Source organism: Episyrphus balteatus, chromosome 3 (assembly GCF_945859705.1).
Source record: "Episyrphus balteatus chromosome 3, idEpiBalt1.1, whole genome shotgun sequence".
NCBI classification, from domain to species: Eukaryota; Metazoa; Arthropoda; class Insecta; order Diptera; family Syrphidae; genus Episyrphus; species Episyrphus balteatus.
This window is the reverse complement of record NC_079136.1, coordinates 68,913,174-68,934,240: the sequence shown is the minus strand read 5'-3', so window position 1 is coordinate 68,934,240 and position 21,067 is coordinate 68,913,174. Positions and strand designations below refer to the sequence as shown.

General features: G+C 30.1%; 1 long non-coding RNA gene across 1 annotated transcript; it reads right to left on the bottom strand.

Annotated features, from left to right (window-relative positions):
• Nucleotides 1-716: 716 nt before the first annotated feature.
• LOC129916776 (uncharacterized) lies at nucleotides 717-16,404 on the bottom strand. Its single transcript, XR_008772550.1, has 3 exons — nucleotides 16,229-16,404; nucleotides 16,043-16,169; nucleotides 717-1,292 (listed from the first exon to the last, which is right to left on the bottom strand). It is a non-coding gene; the product is annotated as an uncharacterized LOC129916776 (long non-coding RNA).
• Between the last annotated feature and the right edge of the window lie 4,663 nt (nucleotides 16,405-21,067).

Sequence of the window (21,067 nt, the reverse complement as noted above, 5' to 3'; positions counted from 1 at the left end):
TAAAAGTGCACTTCCTGTTTGCTGTACCAATGCACGAAATTTTAAAAAAGACTTTTTTATTTTGAAATGTTTACTTCCCCAGGATGAATCCAAGATGAATCTTGTTGTTGATATTTTTTCACTCTGCTGTAGAAATTTTGCACATGATTCCTGTCAAAAAAATATCTGCATCTCGACTTCATTCACTATACTATTTCTTCTTGTCTATGAACAGACGAGTTTCTTCTAGAATTTCCTGCAAGTTCCAAGTTCTGGTAAAGGCTATTTCGGTCTCTTCAGATTGCAATTTTTCAAAGTTAATGCGGGTTTACGTGGGTTCTGTTCAAAGTTACTAAAGAACTTGATCAGGAACTATTTAAGGTCACGTCAATCACATGTCAAAGCTTTCCTTAATTTTATAGAAAGATTAAAACTCTTCTATTGAAAGAACATCCATAAACTCTATATACCTAATCCAAAGATTTTTTTTTATTTATCTAAATTACATCCAATTGAAAATACTGCCCTTTTATTAGCTTCTCATGCAGATAAACACTGACTTGCTGATGGCATAATTTTACAAGCTTCTTCCCTCAGCTTTAATTTCAATGTGTTCTGGAGAAAATAATCAAACCATTAAACTTAATTCTTTTCTCATTCTGTTTATAGCATAAAATTGTTAAAATTACATTTATTTACAATAATTATTTTACAAATATCAATAAAATCAGGGTAATTTAGATTTAAGCAATAAAAAAAACCCATGTCCACCGTGAAATAGACTCAAGACCAACTTCCAGATCCTAGATGAAGCATAATTTCAACACAGAAGATATAACCACTGTCATGAAGATAAAATGCCCCAACTTCTGATGCAGAACCAAACGTTAGAGTTCCTCCATAAAGGAACACAAAAACACTATACCTATGGCTTGGTTAGACTCTGTGTATTTTGAGATAGGATTCCGTCCCCAACAGAAGGAACAGTAGAAACTACATAAATAATGCATCAGCTTCTATAGCTCGCGATACCAAAACTATTATTCAAGTGATCCAATTAAGTGAGTTGGTGGATGCGATATTATTATGTCAAGTGGCTAAGATTATTTGTGTCGTGCACATTATAGCCACCACACGGCCAAGAGACTAATATCATCGTCCTATAACGTCTCCAGAATTCTTTCTTCCATATAATACCCGCGATGCCTTTGGAATCGCTATCTTTTGGCGATGTTCCGGATGGAACATGCTCGTATTCAAATGAGTTCCACACGCTCCAACCATATAGAACCAGATTGAGAGGTACCTACACACTATACCGACCATGATGCACATACAAATAAAAGAAGAAAAAAAGAGTTAATAGGTATGTAAAATAAGAAAAAAATTTTGAATTCATTAGCGGTTACATTCTTGCTTGTGCCTGGTTATAGCAAGAAAAAAACAAAAATATTCAAAAGCCAGCTGATCGCTGACGCGTTGAACTGAGCTTATGAGCAAAAACTCGTTGTTGCACTTAGCGCACCCACTGAACTGAAAGTGCAGTTCAAAAGTATCTATTTTTAGCTGAACGCAGATACAGATATACTTACTATATTCAATTTACAAGTTTTTTATATAATATTGATGGGACAGCTTATAAATTACATAATGATAATTGCATACGTACTCGTTTGTTACCATATCTACACAGGGTCTACTTAAAAGAGTTTGTTTTTCTTGATTTTTAAGGGTTCCCACTTCTATTCAGATAAGTATTAATGTTTTTTTTTTTGTCTGGTTTATGCTAAAAGAAAGTAACTAGAAAGAAAACAACCAGAACTTTTAAATTGAATGGAAAAGTTAAAATTCGTCGCAGTCGTGCATTTTATTTTATTAAACTAGAGCAATTATTTTCGAAGTAAGTTTGGAAACTGATAAATATAAGTGTTTGACTGTCTTAAAAACCAATAAAAAACATCTTTTAAATATAATAAAGTTTTTATTCATTAATAGTCTAAGAAGTCAAAATGCATTTCTGATTTTTTCCCAGACCCCCATGCCCCATATAGCAAAATGTAACTTTCTCGTACTATTGAGATACCTTTTAGGGCGTCTGGCAGAGGGTAGGCTGAAACAAAACTAGCTTAAACTTACATTTTCTAAATCAGGAAAAGGCAGACAAAGTTAATATTTGGCCATCATATGGTTACTCTAAACAAAAAAATATTATTTCAATTTTTTAAGAAAAAAACAGAAACTAGGTGTTTTTTGTATGGAAAAACCTGTTTGGGAAACCTTTAAGGGCGTCTTGCAGAGGGAAGGCTGAAAAATATCTGGCTTAAACTCATATTTTCTAAACCAGGAATAGACATAGAATTTTAATTTGTTACCATCATACGGTTATACCCAACAGAAAATAAGCTATTAGGTTTTTTATTAGAAAAATGCATTTCAAAATGCTTCAAAGCGGTCTGGCGATGGCGGGGCGAAAGCTAAAAAAAAACTTCTGGTAGCCACATTTTTGAAATCAGGGGATTTTTTATGATTTTTTGGTGTATCATTTATTGGGGTAATACCTAGCAAAACGCCAAAAGTTGATTTTTGACTGCACTTTGGATGCGTCTGGCAGAGGGAAGGCTGAAAAATAGCTGGCTTAAAATTATATTTTCTAGACCTGGAATAGACATAGAATATTAATTTGTTACCATCATACGGTTATACTTAACAGAAAATAAGTAATCAAGGTTTTTATTAGAAAAATGCACTTAAAAATGCTTTAAAGCGGTCTGGCGGGGGGAAAGCCGAAAAAGAAACTTGCGGTACCCACATTTTTGAAATCAGGGGATTTTTTATGATTTTTTTGTGTATCATTTATTGGGGTAATACCTAGCAAAACGCCAAAAGTTGATTTTTGACTGCACTTTGGATGCGTCTGGCAGAGGGAAGGCTGAAAAATAGCTGGCTAAAAATTATATTTTCTAGACCTGGAATAGACATAGAATATTAATTTGTTACCATCATACGGTTATACCTAACAGAAAATAAGTAATTAGGTTTTTTATTAGAAAAATGCACTTAAAAATGCTTTAAAGCGGTCTGGCGGGGGGAAAGCTGAAAAAGAAACTTGCGGTACCCACAGATTCGAAATCAGGGGATTTTTTATGATTTTTTGGTGTATCATTTATTCGGTTATACCAAAACGCCAAAAATTGATTTTTTGCTGCACTTTGGATGCGTCTGGCAAGGGAAAGCTGAAAAATATCACTGCCAGACTTGTTCCGTTGACATACTGTGGTGCATATCTAGATATGTGCACACTCGAATTTCGGTTTTATCAAAACTGCCAAAATATGCTGCCAGCTCTCGGTCTACAAGTTTAATGTTTCTTGCAGAAACTCTCATTATTATATAAAAAATTAAAAAATACTGAACAAAAGATAATACGTTTTGAAAAAAAACATCTAACAAAAAACCGTCTTGCCTTCACATGGGGGTAAGACCGCCCTATCAAATTTTGTTGGTAGAAAGACCGTTTCTATTGTTTTAAATGCAGCTTATTACAATTATGCTATATTTTCTTTAGTTCTCACCCCAGCACAAGCTTTTTGGTACCATTTGGTACACATTTTGCACTTGGATTGGATCAAGAAAACAGTTGCAGATAGAAGGTACCAATACAATCTTCAAAGTCCTCTTCATCCGAATTATCAATTACAGTATTTTTTGGCGCCTGTTGCTTAGCTTTTTGGAAGATTTAACGGTGAACTTATTTTTTTTTTACTTTGTTTAACCTACTAGAGCTTCCAATTTCGCCCATGGGCGGTCTTGCCCCAGTCATATCATATTTGATCTTCTGTATTCTTTCTTTATTTAAATTTATTTTTTTGACTCCTTCTTTCACAGAAAATACTTTTTAATATTCACTTTCTATTATCGAAAAAGGAAAAGTTAAAAATTTTAATTATTTCAGTGTCAAAAATACAACTGACTTTTCACTGAACGATAACAATTTGATGAAAAATCACAAAATTTACCGTAACTCTTCGGGGTCTTAACCGAAATTGCTAAAACTTACAGACGTGACTATTTTATATTACAAGTGTTGCCAATTTTACTTTTTTTCATACAACATAGTACGAAAACCTTCTTGCCCCCATAGGCGGTTTGCCCCCACTTCCCCTATAGAATATATATCTTAAAATTCATAATCATAAAACCGACTTCCATGATTCAAAACATGGTTTTATGGTTTTTCTATTAGTTCCTATGGCTTAAACGAAATTGAAATGGGACCACATTGCAGCCACTAGCTTTCCAATACAAAAAGAATTATCAAAATTGATTCACTCTGTCCAAAGTTATGCGGTAACAAACATAAAAAAAAAACAGACGAATACCTCCTCCTTTTTGGAAGTCGGTAAAAAGCACATGAATCACAAAATCATCTGAATCTATTCGTGAAATTTTAGACACAATTTAAATCCTTGGTCTAGTTTAAAACGAGGAAACAAATCTCTTTATTTATTAAGGAGATGAGTTCGATTCAAATGCATTTTAGTAAAAACCTCTGATAATATAATATATAAATTATTATTTATTAAAGTATTTAAAAACATATCTTCAGGTATTTTTCTTTTACGATCGATTTCTACCCACAACTGTAAAAGTACATAATTCGTTTAAAATTTTTGTATGACCCTAACATTGACTATTTTTATTTTAAAAACACTTGTGCGTTGGTTTTTTACTCTCTAGAGACTTGATCGTGAAATAATGAGAATCTATTGATTTATTAACAAAAAAAAAAAACACAAGAAATTATAATATAACTCAACAATTCAATTCTGGTTTGGATTCAAATTGCGATTTTCTTACACAATTTTGAACATAAAACATTTTTAGATAATTAAGTTTCAAGAGAAAAGAAGTTTCATAAATAACATAGGCAGTCTAACCATATGCAAGGCCCACAATATTTTCGTTGTAAATAAATAAATTGCACGACTGTTAAAAGTTGTTAAAAATACTAATGATTTTTAAAAAATTCATAGAAGAATATTTTTAATTATTATATACATTTTTAAGACATTTATTAAAAACTTTGAAAATAGAATAAACATTTACATGTATTAAAATTTAAAATCCTCTCTTTAAGTAGTATCCCATAAAATTTCTTGATCAACAAAGAATTCTTAGAAATTTGTTTTTGAAAATCGTTATTTTTGTGCGTATAACAATTTTTAAAAAAATTAAAAAAAAAAAAAAACAAAACTTTTATGCTAATGAGAAGGAAATATTAAAAATAAAAACAAAGTTTCAAAAAAATTCATCGATTCGTTTTCAAAAAATTAATTTTTTTGAAATTTTTTCTTCAATTTTTAAGATGCTTGAAAAATATGACTTCAAGAAAACGGTTCTATGACAGGTAGGTACTGTGATTCAAAAAACATGTGTATTTTTATATCAAAATTAGAACCTTATTTTCATAGTATACTTGTATTTTTTAAATCAAAATCTTTGGAGCCGTTTCTGACAACCTTTTCCATTTTCGTCATATGACAGGTTCCGTTAATTTCGTTCCTTAAAAAATATAGTTACCAAGGTTCAACGGTTTGGGCGGTAGCTCGACAAATTTAGAGTATACTAAGGAACCGTTGTTAAAAGTTTTTGTATGAAAATGAGAGAGATTTATACAAAAAGAGTCTAAAGCTAACTTTTAAATTAATGTCGCTAAATGAAAGGCAATAACCTGGACAAAAATAAAAATTTAAAAAATGCCACTTAACCCCTCCTCATTCTCAACGCCTTACTTATTTTTTTTTTTTAATTAACCAAATTAGTATACATATAATGTAAAAATGAGAATTTATGTACTTTTGAAATTATCTTTCAATAAAATATTTAAAATCGTGCAAATATAAATATTTAGGGTTAAGATTATAATTCTTTTAGAGTAAAAATTCAGTTTCCAAAACTCTGTATCTACTCCTAAAAGCGTGTTGATATTTTGAAATTCTGTATTCCATTTTTTTTTCTCTCTACTATAGGTAAAAAATTGTTTTTTTTTTTCTAATCATTTACAGAATTTTGAATAATATTTTCCAATTCTAACGGACTTTGAAAATTTTTAAAAGCTATATTTTGAAATACAGAATTTTCAACCGCACTGACATTCAATAATTAGAAAAATTAAAGCTAAAATACTTGAAATATAATTTATTTTTGTTGAAGCTTATGCACGATTTATTTCAAGCATTGGCCACATAAATAGGAAAATTAATTTATAGAGATTCAAAATAGCTCAGTCATATCAAAGTGGGAACACTCAAAATTTTTAACCGCTGCACTGCCTTGGCATTGACTCTGTGCGCTGCATAGCTGACACTATATCCATATAGGAATGTAGTGCAGTGTCATTGTCACGCATTTGTATATATAAATTTTTCTGAGGTGGAAGTGATAATGACAGTGCAACCATACGGTCGTACAACAACCCGTTTTTTATGCTATAAAGCCTCTTGTCTCGTATTTCGTATATGTTATAAAGGTTCAAGTGACCAATCGACTATATCGATTGAACCTCTGGCCACCATTATCGAGAAAAAGCATATCTATGTTCCTTGTCTATTTAGTGGATGGATGGGGTAACCCAATGAATATCTACTAGCGAGGAATCCACACTGAATTGGGAACTATATAATGTGAACGCCTCTGTGAAAGAGTATACTATAGTGAACTCCACAATGGACCCCATGGAGACCTAATGGAGAAGGTGAGTAGAGTAATTGTTGTCATTGAAGTGCTAAAATTGGCACCGATATGTGCACCGTTTGCTATATGCTGTGGCGGAACGGATATTTTACTATCCACAATGTCCATATTATCGGCCATATTGGTGCCGAAGTTTTAACGACCGCTATGCAGTTAAGACAATATTTTGAGTGTAATTAAAATGCACAAACATATATCTTGCCATTACAGAAAAAATTTCTCTCCTTATCTCTGTCTCACTCTCTCTCATAATATATGTTAAGGTGACTATTATAATCGATATAAAAAAAAAATACAAGCTCTATGGAATTGGAATGGGATATATGGGAAAGAAGGTTTTTAAGTAGGGTGCGTCCGTCGTCGTCGTCGTCTTTGTTTGTGTTCAAGACCTTTGTAGACTTGTCAACGATTGTATTTCCTTGGAATTTCAGGTGTCATTTCTTTTCTGCTGGTCTTGAAGGTAAATGCGAGGTAAAAGATACTCAAATGAGGTCAGAAGAAGTTTATTAATTTTCTCCACAAATAGGTCGAATGTTTGAGTTGGGAATGAAAATTGTCAATCTTTGAAAGGCTAAGGAAGATCACGACTTTCAAGTTGACAATTGTAATTATGATGATCTAGTTGAAAAGTTTATCAATTAATAAACAATTTAATTAAAGTTACAGTTCCAATTTTTAAGAAGTCGTTTAGACCTGAAAGTTCTTAAAGAGTTTGGACAGTTAGAGGCTTAACAGTTAAATCTTGCGAAAAACAAATTAAATGTGGGTTCCCATATAATACCAAAATAATAAAACCATAAACCTTGACTTTTATCTGACATGCGAAAGAAAGAACTATTCATTCAAAGCACATTTATTTATCCTTTTTTTTTTTTTTGTTAATAAAATTGCCTGCGTTAAAAAGGTGTTAACAGCTCTCGGTCGCCCACGTTATCATAAGAATATTAATCAATTCACACCTAATCCGTCATATCTATCATGCGTCTCTGCGGTCTGCATGTGTTTTGATTACATCTTAATTGTTGCCTTTGTCGTTAGAATATTAACGACTTATAGAAGTAACAAAAATAATTTGACACACAACAGATGTATCCCCTGTCAGATTTGAGCAATCATTATAATCAAGGTGAGGTGTATTTATAAAGCGGTAAATTTACAAAGTATAGTGAGCTTTTAATGATGTGCATCAGTGTCATGTAGATATTATATGTAGCTGATCGTGTTACATGGCGACTTCATAATTGGAGAATAATTTGTAATTGATGCGTGGGGGGCTCGACTATTAAAAGGTGGATGATTATAAATCTGGGCACACTTTTGAACAAATTCAATCGTTTTAATTGAAACTGCTTTGACAAAATTAATTAATGTTTTAATTAACGTTATTATCAAATTTTCTGGAAACAAAATTGATTTTATTCAAATTAATGAGGTTGAAAATGTGCGGACTAAAATCTAGATCAATTCTGATTCTATGATATTTTTAAGTTTGAATTTCGTTTGGCATGATTTTTTTCCACGTGATTTAAGTTGGTGTGGTTAAGTTACGATCCCATTTCACAACTTTTTTAAAATCATAAACATAGAAATAATTCTATTTTAAGCAAAGAGATATAATGTTTCTAGACGTTTGGAAAACGTTTGTTTGCATATAAAAGAGGAATACAAATCTCTGAGAAATCATACAGATGTTATCCAAATACTTTCAAAGATAAGACACAAACAAATTCAATAATTTAAATTGAATGCAAACACCATTAGCTATTATATACCTGTCCGTGTCCTTGTCCAGGACATTATTTTTATTTCCTTTTTTATTTACTCAGGCAAATGAGCTTATAAATACAATTCATTTTTTGATTATCTATAAGAAATTTACATGGGTAAATATATTTATGTTTATTTTTTCATATTCAATAAAAAATTACTGAGCTTTGAGCAAATAATTCAATCATAAAATATAATTTAATGGAAATTTGATTTGTTTAAGAATGAATGAATATATTTTAGTAAATACAAAAATAGTATAAAATAAAGATATAATTTTCAAAATTACGAAGACTCTTTTTAGACTGGTTTTGAAGAAGAAGAATAATAAAATGGTTTAAAAAGACCAAAAACAGTAGATTTTGAAAGTCCGTATTTTATCCAATTTTAGCCGTATTCAATTTTTGTGACCATTATGTTGAAAGATAAAGTATTTTCTTTTCTCCGTTACACAAATAAATGCTCAAAGGATAAAAATAGACTATTTTTAATAAAAACATCAAAAATGCTACTTTTTTCTCTTTTTTGAAAAGTTTTTCTTAAGTTTTTTTTTTTTTCAATATTTTAATTTTACATAAATGTCGATAGGAAATTTAATTATCTACAAAAAATTTCTTAATAAAAATTTTCAAATTCGGCTTCCTTTTCGAGTTTATAGACAAAAACATAAAAAAGTAACAAAAAGAGTCGAAAATATTGATCGTTAAAAAAATTATCATACTTTATAACTTATGATGGATTAGTAACTTATCCATAGATTTTGAAGAAAATTATCTTGTCATTTTTGGCAGAAAGTACACTACACATTAAAATATAAAACTATGAGGATTCGAAAAATTTAGATTTTTTATTTCAACAAGAATTTATTTTTGGCATAAATTTATTTTAAAAATTTGTTTTTTTTTTTAATGTTTGATACATTGCATTGGGTCTGGGGTGACCCAAAAAAGTTATTTCAGTGTTTGTTGCTTATATATTCAGCTTTCAAGTACCTACCTGTTTTTCTGTTCAGATTGATAGTTTATTATTCAAGATACCTATAGCCCGAATACTAAGTATGCTAGAATAAAAAACGACAAAAAACTATGAAAAATCATATCTCGAAAACCTATCCATTAACATTTTTTTAGATAAGATTTTCAAAACTTCTAGGCTCAAATCTATATGAAAAGTATAACGGCACTTGGTGTCCAAATTTAAAAAAATTTTTTTTTGTAATATAAAGTAATCATAAATGTATTAAATTCAAAACTATGTTTTTCAATTAGGTATAAAAACTCTGAGCTAAGCCCTTTACAGTTCCATCGCATATTCAAAACTCCGCATTACCATTTTTTAAATTTAAAGGACAGAGAATTGTTTATAGGGCAGCCTGTATGACTAACTGTTACACATACACCACAGTGACCTAGTAAACTAATTTGCAACATATTTATTTATTATCCGATGGGCAAGAATTCGACCTCGTTATCATTAACCAACTTTTGACTAAGAATGAAACTAACGAATTGACACGATGCACAGAGGAGTATTCGACCCCAAAATCCGGTCATAAGTGAAAAAAATAAAAATCGCATTCGACCCGTTATTTTTTGCTTTTCGCATTCCTCAATACCCATGCTAACTAAAACCGGTTTCAAATAATAACAGTTGACCCCCTAATTCCCAAGATCTTAGTCTAAATCTAGTCGATTTTATAAGCTCAAGTCACAAAAGCTTATTTTATTTTCTAATCATTAACACTTCAGTCTGATTTTTTTATTGTGATTTGTGATAATTGTGAAAATTTTTTTATGTGTGTCCAAGGTCAAGGTATATACTTTATGTTAATACAGAAATTTCCATATATTTCATTGAAAATATATTAAAAATCGAGATAACAAGAGTGCATAGAAAAACGTGAAAATTAATGAAATTTTCGGTAGAAAAAAAATTGTTTTTGTTGTAGTCTCGGGTACGATCGAGCAAAAATTTGTCTTAAATAATTAACGGTACATCTTTGTCATCTCATGCACATAAAAAAAATTTCCACATATTTCCACCTTTTTTAATGGCGTTTTTTAGTCTCGAGGTATTTTTAGTAAAATTGGCTTTTGTTGCTTAAAAAACTACTTATTTTCAAATTTTTGTTTTCTTTAACCTGAAATATTAACAATATTTAAAAATTTCATGTAAAAATTAATAATATGAATTAAATAAAATTGAAAAAAAAAAATTACTTAATTAATTTTTTTTTTTTTTAACTGACCCGAAAATTTTTTTCAGTGTGACTTTTTAATACATTATAAGTTATAAAACAATACTTTAGGCCAATTCCAATAAGAAAAACATTAAAAATATTTTTGACCGGATTTTGAGGTCTAATACTCCTCTGTGCGATGTGTGGTCTAATCTTATATTGACGTCTACGTTGTCTTCGATCATCAGTTTCGTAGGTCAAAAATGAATGCAATCGTTTTTAAAAGTGTCATAAAAACAGCGTTTTCTCAGAGTCTTGCCAAAATTATCTAAATACTTGACAAAATATGCTAGATTAGGTGATTTAAAAAATGTATCAGAACTAAACTAAAATACACATATCTTAACAAAATGACGATTCTTTACTGTACACTTAAAAATATCATTAAACACACAAGGTTAATATCCAGTTCAATTTCAGCTTTCTCATTTTAAATTAGTCATATCTTTCAAAAGAACACACTGCAAATTCCCAACTTACAAGATCAAAACAACATTCATTCATTCTATTTGATAACAAAACTTTATGATGATTAGTTAGAAAAAAAAATCCACTAACTAATAACTAAGTCATCTGTAAAATAAGTTAAAAATTCAAATATCTTGACCGCTGACGCATCCGCATTTAAAAAAAAAAAAACACATTTTAGTCAGGTGTTGGTGTGTCTTCAATAGAATTTCATTTGAAGAACTGCGTTACTCGCGTCCGTCGTCTTCGTGTCGCAAATCGCGGTAGTGCTTTAATGAATCTTGATTTGCCGGCCGCGCAGTGACGCAGAGTACAGCAATCCAATTAAATCTTAAATTGAAATCTCAATATATACCTGCACTCTAAGTCATACCTTAACTCATATATACATTCATTCATTCAGATAGGTGTACGATTCTTGGTAAAATATAAAATCCATAGAAACCTATCTCTAAACACCTGAACGTGCTTTTTCGGTTTTCAGACGTTTGCTCGAGCAGTAATCCCCATGGAGACGGCCGGGCGGCGCCATCATCGCCAGAGTCATATCGATTCATAATCTTTTTTCTAACCTAAGCCTTCGATTGCGTCGCACTGTTGTCCAAAATGACTTATCTCGTTGCAAAAATCATAACTTTTGAACGGATTGAGGTAGCGGTACAGTTTTTTTTTTAATTTGAAGGAAATTTCCAGGGCTGTTACACCAATGAATTTCAAGAAAATTGTTTTACAGGGTGTTTAGGAATCATCGGCCGAAAACCGATTTTCTTAAAAAAAAAATATTTAAATTAAAATTGGTATGCCATTTTGTAGAAATCACTAATTCACATCTAAAAAAAGTTCAGATTACACTTTTCCATGATATTACGATTATAGAGAATGCCAAAAAAGTTGGTCCCGGAAGTCCGTCTGTCTTTCTGTCTGTATAAGGATCTACATCCTAAACGGATGGACCGATTGACTTCAAATTTGGTATGTAGCATTTTTTGGAGACCCTCCAGAGGTGTTTTTGGAATTAATTTTTTTGGGCCAAAAATAACGGTACTTGTCATACACCAATTTCAGTAAAGCTGTAATTGCTCAAAAACGGCTCCAACGATTTTGTTTAAAAAATTCAAATGTAAGTTTGAAAACAAGGTCTATCTTCTAATGAAAAAAATTTTTTTGGAAAATCATTATTAACGGTACCTGCCATAGAACGGTTTTTTTTAAATCCGATATTCTCCGAAACGGCTTATTCGATTTCAACGAAACTTTTTTTGAAGAAGCACTTATATAACTCAAATATAAGCCAAAAATAAAATTTCAAAAAAAATAATTTTTGGATTTTTAAAAAAATTTTGAAATTTTTTTTTGAAAAATAAAATTTTCGAAAACGGGACATTGTATTTTTTTGAAATTTTGTTTTTAGATGTGGATTAGTGATTTCTACAAAATGGCATACCAATTTTAATTTAAACATTTTTTTTAAAGAAAATCTGTTCCTTCTGCCTTCATTTTTTTTCAAAGTACAAAATCTCGGCAGTGCGCAAGCATGCGCAGCTAAATATTTTTATTTTGAATCAACAATTGATTGGTACACATACCCTATTCGGCTTAATGAATGGAACCGAATGGATTTTTTACGGTACCTGCCATAAAACCGTTTTTTTTTCAAATCCGATATTCTCCAAAACGGCTTATTCGATTTCAACGAAACTTTTTGTGAAGAAGCACTTATATAACTCAAATATAAGCCAAAAATAAAATTTCAAAAAAAATAATTTTTGGATTTTTAAAAAAATTTTGAAATTTTTTTTTGAAAAATAAAATTTTCGAAAACGTGACGTTGTATTTTTTTGAAATTTTGTTTTTAAATGTGGATTAGTGATTTCTACAAAATGGCATACCAATTTTAATTTAAACTTTTTTTTTAAAGAAAATCTGTTTTTGGCCGATGATTCCGAAACACCCTGTGAAATAATTTTATTGAAATTCATTGGTATAACAGCCCTAGAAATGTCCTTCAAATAAAAAAAAAAATTGTACCGCTAACTCAATCCGTTCAAAAGTTATGATTTTTGCAACGAGATAAGTCATTTTGGACAACCGTGCGTCGGTCGTGCCGCCCGCCAAGCCACCGCCGCAGCCGCACCGCCTCCTTCCACACACCGCTCCTGTATGTGCAATTACAAAAGTTGTAATTAACTTATTATTTTTTTACTTGTAGCCCGTTGATAAATCCGGTTCGTTGGATTTGAACTTGCATACCATTTCGTATTATTTTGATTAATAAATAATATTTTTTTTTTATTTTGTTTAACAAATTTCCAATTTTAGCAATCAAACGTTGGCATTACTAATTGGAGAAAATCTGATAAAGGGAATTTTTTTAAATAAATTTTGAGTCATCTATTTGAGAAGCTTTGGTATGTCTATTTATTTTTTTATGAATGAATTATGAGTGAGAAATACAAAGTCCCGCTTGAGGTGAAAATGTAGCACGTTTTTTAATCTAAAATTGTAAGTTCAATAGCTCCTTAAGTTTTCAAGTTCAAGGTTGAAGTGGCTTTTCATCTAAATATGAATGCGAATTCTTTAGATCAATGAACTTCCAAAACAAAAACTATAAGAAGATGTAAATCTTTTTTTTTTTTTTTCTTTTGTGTTAGACTTAAGAAGTGACAATAACCTTTAGGTAAAATGAATAACTTTTGTCCAGTCCACGTGAGAATTGATGAAATCATCTAAAATTCGGAGAAAACATTTATACAGCTTCTCTATGGATAACAATGGAAACCAAAATATGAACTCTAAACGATATGATGATTACTTTCACTTTGAAAGAAGTGATTTAATATAAAATCTTATGTTATTAACTAAAAGAAAGTTTAAAAATCGAAAATAGAATCTAATATACAAAAGAATAAAAAAATATATATGGTTGAAAACAATTCGTTGTTTTGGTTTTCTTTTGAAGTCAATTTTTTTTGTCCAGAAATACACTCAAATTTTTGTTATTAGCCGTGAATTGGCAAAAAAAAAAATTAAAAATCTTTTACCCTACGAAAACTGGGGTTACTCTCAGCTCTACTTTTCGGAGCTGTTTAAAGAAATTTATCTTGCCCTATTTGATAATTTTTTTTTGAAAAAATGATTGCATTTATTCTTGATATAAGAAGTTGATGCTCGAAGCCAAAATTGATGTCAATAGATTTAAAATCACAAATCTTGTCGATCCGTTATTTCCATTCTTAGTCAAAAGTAGAGGGTAAGTATCTTTCGGCTTAGTTACTGGGTCACTGTGGCGTATGTGGAACTTTTTTTTTTATTAAAAAGGAAATCGGTAAGCAATGGTGCAAAATTGTTCTATTTTTGAGCTGTTAATAATCGCACAGGTTGCTCTTTTTGACCGTTTTAAGTTTTTACTTTTTTTCTCCTACTATTTTTGTTTTTTTTTTTTATGTTAAAGGTGGGTCCTGATGGTTTTAACTTTTTCTGGTGTAAAGAAACAGCATTACAGATAAAAAAGCAGTTCAGAGGTAAAAACACTCCGATTTTATCACGATTTTGGACCATAGTGTAAATTTTGTTGTTCTTTGTGTTTGCACAGCTATTTTTATCTGAACTGCTATTTAGTCACGCTAGAAAAATTTAAAACTACTTAAGAAAGTAGCTTTCAACTTTCTGGGCCATGCAATTTGAATTTTTGCAAGCCTCGTTATGATGCTGCTGTAAATGCGGTTCTTTCATTATCTTTGTGAAACATATCGACATACATATCTCCATCGTATTTGGCCGGTGTGAAAAGTTACGTTGCTTACAAGTTGCAATACTTGCACAAGGTATTTTTCGACAATAATGCATTTTTGACAAGATGCTGTCTACACTTTTGCCCGAAATCTTAGAATGTTTTTTTGGCCATAACCATACAAAAAAAATTCTGCCAAAAATCATCTTTAATAGCTACACAATCTTCATTTACAGAAACGAACAAGGCTACTGGATGGTCAAAAAAGTTAATAGTTGGTAAGAAAAGGGCAAAGCTTGAATGGAGGCCTATCAATACAGTAATAAATTTGAAAAAAAAAAAAATCTATTTTCCGATGGCAGTAGGTATTATTTTTGTCCCCATTTTTTCAAAACCATTTTTTGCGAAAAAAAAATTTTTGTTAAAAGATGGTAATTTTGTCACTTTGCGGCCAAGTTAAGCGTCATACGATTTTATTTAGAGTATGATTATTTTAATACTTGCGTTTCGAAGTTATTCAACTTAAAAATATAAAATATAATTTTTCCTCATTTTCTTCCGACTTTTCAAGTTTTTTTTCCAAAAATTTCGTCACATTTTTCAAATTTTCTCTAGTGTTAGTTTTTTTTTTATTTCTTTGATCCTTTTATCTGTCAAATTCCTAATACTATCGTGTAAGGTTTTTTTTTTAAATACAAATAATTTTTTTAAACCAAAAAATTATCAATATCAAAAAAAATAACAAGAGCTTTTTTGTAGAACGTTCAAATTTAATACATGATTTACCATTGAAGGCTTATAGAACTCTTTTGTTAATCATATGGGAATTTAACATTTACCAAACGCCAGTTCTTAATATTAATATTGAGGGTTGTAACTTCCACGGGATTTTTTTTCATTATTTCCAACAATATTTTCGATATTAGCAAGTTATGAAAAAAAAAAAAAAACAAAACAAAAAAGCATAATGAAGTACAAAATATTTTAGTCACAAAATTTCAGTGTATAAGTGCCAAAAAGCTTAAAATTAGCTTTGAAATATTCTACAGCATCTTTTTGAAGGTCTAATTTTAGTAAAAGGTATATCTATTATCTATATCACTCACCGCTCAATAGTCTCCACCTAAATTATCTTTATAGAAATTATTCGTTATAGAAATCAAAGTTTTCATTCACATTTCACGACTCGCCAATAATTCTTTTATCAAAAATATGATGGAATTTGTGAAAAATCTATTATCTATGGAAAATTCAAATTATTTTTAATCAAAAAATTGAAAAATAAGTTTTACGTTTTCCCAGGAAATTCTGCAGTATAACATCAAAGATACTTTGTATCTCTTCACAACATTTCCGAAGTTTTCATGTTGATATTTTTTGTCTTACAATTTTCAAACTCGTTAAATATTTGAATAATAAACTCTTGACAATTCACATAAAAATAATTTTTTTTTCAAACTTTTTATGAGTTAAGTCGTCCTGGAACAAGTGTTTCTCTCTAAAAGTTGTTTTTATTGTTTTTGGAATTAATAATTTGCCCATAAATTGACTTGCTGACTGGAAGGTGAATATTATCTAGGTTTAAGCTCTTTATCTCTTAAATACACAAAACTATTTATTTTAAATATTTATGTAAATATGAACATAAACATATTATACCGTTATTTTCATGCGACCTAAAGTCAGCATTTGAGCTTTAATTCCAGATCATTGAATTAGTTCAAATCGTATCTTTCCAAGAAAAATTGAAACAGTTAAAACTAAAGGTGCCAATTAATTGTAATGGATTTCTCTTCGTCATAGCTAAATTTCAAACCCGCCCAAAAGATCAAAGCAAAAAACAAAAATACACGAATCTTCATTAAGTATCCCACACCTAATTTGTCTCCATTTTTATCTGATGTTTATAAATCTTTTTACCCGCATGCGGCCATTAAATGACCACCTGAGAGTGATGTGATGGTTTATTATACGGCCAATTCTTGTACATCCTTTTTTACTGTTTCTGTGCTAAGGGGATAATGAACTCTTTAATCTAACGGGATTTTGTATATGGTAATTCTGCAAATCAGTGATCAAAATCATGGTTTTGACCTCAAAGAATTAATCATTTACTCTAAGCTTCAAACCGCAGATGAAGAAGATCGTTGATGTAGGTTTATGAAAAAAAAAACATATATATTTTAAATTTAATTGAAGCTTATCATTCAGGACAAGATAATCTTGATTAACATAAGGGAACAGCTTAAAACATGTGTAAGAATTTTAAAAATAGAACAACGAAATTCGTATTAAGAAAATTGACAAAAATCAAAAATAGTTTTGTGTTCTTGGCTAAAAGCTATAAACTGTTATCAAATTCTTCGCAATTTGGTCAAATTTGTACCACTATAACATGCTTTGGCTGCTCTGTGGTGAAATTGCATAATAAATTCTCAATTTTGTGAGAGGAGTAGGTAAATTAGATTTAAGTGGTTAGTATGTGGCAAGTAGGTACAGCAACTATCCTATTTCTATTGATTGCAAATAAATTTTGCCAATGGCTTTCAAGGTTGCCACAGAGAGACCATAATATTCTTTCATATATACGTTGGCCTTGAAAATGCATTCAAATAAAGCATACAACATATTAATTTAATGCTAATTTGATTTGGTCCAATTAACCGAAAATAAACTACCCAAATAGTGATTTCGATTGAATGAAAGAAAATAAATATTAAAATTGATATTAATATCGCACATAAAAACAACAAACAGAAACAAAAAAAAAACGATAAATCAAATTGCATTATTGAATTGTTGAAGCGTGTAGCGAAAATATATTTATATCAATCACAAAATTTGGCCCGAACGAATCCATGGTCAAGGTATATTGACAAAAACCACGCGACATAGTTTTGTTGATAAAATAAATAATTATTATTATTTCAATTGAATTTACTGTTATTTGTTAATTGGGTGTGGATGTCATTGTCTAATTGGGTGGAAATTAATGGTTTTCGTATATTGTACTTGTACGTTTACCGTTAAATATTTTGTTTGTTTTTTTTTTTTTTTTTTTAATAAAACAAAAATCGCTGTTTTTGTCATTGTGGTTTACCATATCGTTTAAAAAGAATCTCTTTTGATATATATTTTTTTTTTAATTTAATAAACATAAAAATTGCAGTTTTCATTAAAGTCAATATCCATCATCCATGACATTTTTAATCATTATCAATGACATTTAAATGAATTCAATTTTTGAAGGATAAAATTCCCCAGCGACTGAACGATTTTTAGGTACTTTTAATGGAAAAAATTATTTGATTTAAACCAAATTGACGAATTTTTTAATGCAGATGGGAGAGATACTTATAGTTTCAAAAATATAGACATTAAAATATTTAAATATTAAAATAGAAAAAATTAAATAGAAACAGAATTTCCTAAAATAGCATGTGATACCTATCTAATTAGAGAATCTTAAAATGATTGTATTTCAGCTACCTTAAAAAGTACCTACCCTTTAACAGTGCAGCTATAAAAATAGCGGATTTTTATGTTTTGAAACCTTTCGCAAATTGTGAAGGATCCAGAACTCTATCTTTTCAACGATCACTGCAAAATTTCTGAACAGTAGGAGATACAAGTCATTATCCTATTGTTCCCAACCAAATGGTAAAATACACAAGTGCGGTGGCGGCACGCGCTGCGTCAATCTACTGATAAATGTTGGAAAAAAGACTTATAGAGGTTCTTAAAATACAGCTGCGTCACAGCACTTGAGTATGATTTCTGTAACCCATTTTTTTTTTTTAATGAAAAACCCATTTATTATAGGTATAATAAATGATGTTACCACGAAGATAATACATCGAACTATTAAATAGTGATAATATTATTTTTTGACGTGATAACGTCTTATAAATCGATGAACCATGGCAGCCACCACAAAAAAGTGACGCCATTTTCTAACGTTACACTCTCGCACTTTCGCAGTCCGGCAAAAAATTTCAATTCAAAATTAAAAATAAACTATTAGAGATACAAAAATCTTCTATAGCTTATTGGAAAGATAATAACCTAAAGCTCAATCCAAATGAAGGATTTTTAAAAATTCCGTCATTTAATAGGGTGAACAGGCGTAAGAATTGATTTTTTTGCTATAGATAGATGAGACTAATTTAAGAATAACTGCATTTAAGAAAAAATTCTAAAAAATTTTGAAACTAAGCTATAACGTTTTGTTTGAACGTTGTACACGTGTTGGGGCTATGACAAAATGATGATTTTGGGTAAAAGAAATTTTTTTTTACAATTCTAAAGATGCCAGGTGAAAGAGAGGAGAAAATAAAATTAAGGGTCCAATACGGATTTTTTTCCAACACTCTGCGTTTCGAAATATGAATTTTTGAAAAACACCTTGTTTTTTTAGGGGTATTTTTGGGTAATTTTTGATTTTTAGATTTTTTCCGGAGCATGCAAAAAATCTCAAACTTATAGGACATGTGCAAAAAATTGGAATCGTTTAGTGAGTTTTGACTGAATAACAGAAGAAACAAGTTTTTAAAAAACACGTTTTTTGACCGTTTTAAACCGATTTTCATCGTTTTTTATTTTTATTTTTTTTTATAGATACAGAAATAAAGTATATGGAGTAATGATAGACCATGACTACGACTATATGTGTGCGAAGTTTCAATCATTTTCGTAAACACAATTTTGAGATAACGGTAATATAAAATTTTAGAATTCAACAGGTTATAACTTTTTACCAAGAGCAGATAGAAATTTTATTAAACTTTTATGAGCATCCTGATACAATTACCTTTCATTTGGTATATAACACAAAACGGTAAACTAACTACAAGCTACACAATGTTAAATCAAGAAACTTGCGAAAACCTCAAAACACCAGTGGAGATCTGTTGCCCCCCGAACAGGCGAACAGCCACCAGTGTGGGAAATACCGTAATCTCAGTCTGGAAATTCGACATGGTTGACTTTAAAAAATTCTAACTTCTCTTGTAGGCATCTTTGAAATGAGATTGATACGTCATATGAAAGATGAAATAATAAGCTTTCACATGGTATATATTTTGTATAGGTTGTCAAACAAAAAAATGATTCCATAGCCTGAGAACATAAAAATAAATGTTTTTTTTTGCTTTTTTTAATGAAATTTTATCGAGTTCAAAAAATTCTAGCTCTTTTTGTAGATGTCTCATAGAGCTGATCGATATATACATTTTGAGCTTAGACAATAAGCTTTCAGATGGATTAAAATGTTATAGCAATCATACAAATATCTTTCGAGATCTCGAATCGCAAAAGAAAGAAAGTCAACCACCCACATCGATCGGCTCAACCTTTTTGTTGAAAAATTCCTACAACTTGGCCAATTTTGAATGGTTGCAACCGCAACAATGGCAACAATTTGATAATTTCGAATAATTTCGAATTATTCGAAGTCAAAATGTTTCTATCAGCGCGCGTTGCCAAATCCCTTAACTCTATGAAATATAATGCATTTTGATTGAAAAAGGAGCGATGACTTCATTGCATATCACCCGAATATTCAGTGAAGCCATTAATATTAATTAAAATAAATAACCTCAATAATATAATATATGTATTTATACAAAAGTCGATTAATCAATTTAATCCGTTTAACCATAAGGTAAATTTAATAGATATTATTAAATCAGCTACCATGTAAATATTTAAACAATATCTATATACAACACCCTCGTCGCCATACCATTACAAAAACTGCACCTCTAAAACCATCACGAATTACAAATAAGCACGAAAATAATAACTCAATTTAGATGGCGCCAAACAGTCTGTGCCAACAAATTATGAATTTAATAACCTGCGCCACATTAATTTACCCACACACGCCTTAACCAGCAATGTGATAGACTGACAGCGCCGCACCATAAGACATATAAGACATCACATAACCCATCATCATATAAAGAAGTGCTCAAACTCATTTCACATGCAAGCGATGCGGATTCGATTTGAATTCTTTTAACCTTGGTGTCTCTCATTGAACCGAAAAAAAAAAAAAAATAGAAAAAAAAACGAAAATTTATCCACATTTTTCATAAAAGATATATTTTTTTTCGAGTTTAATTTAAAAT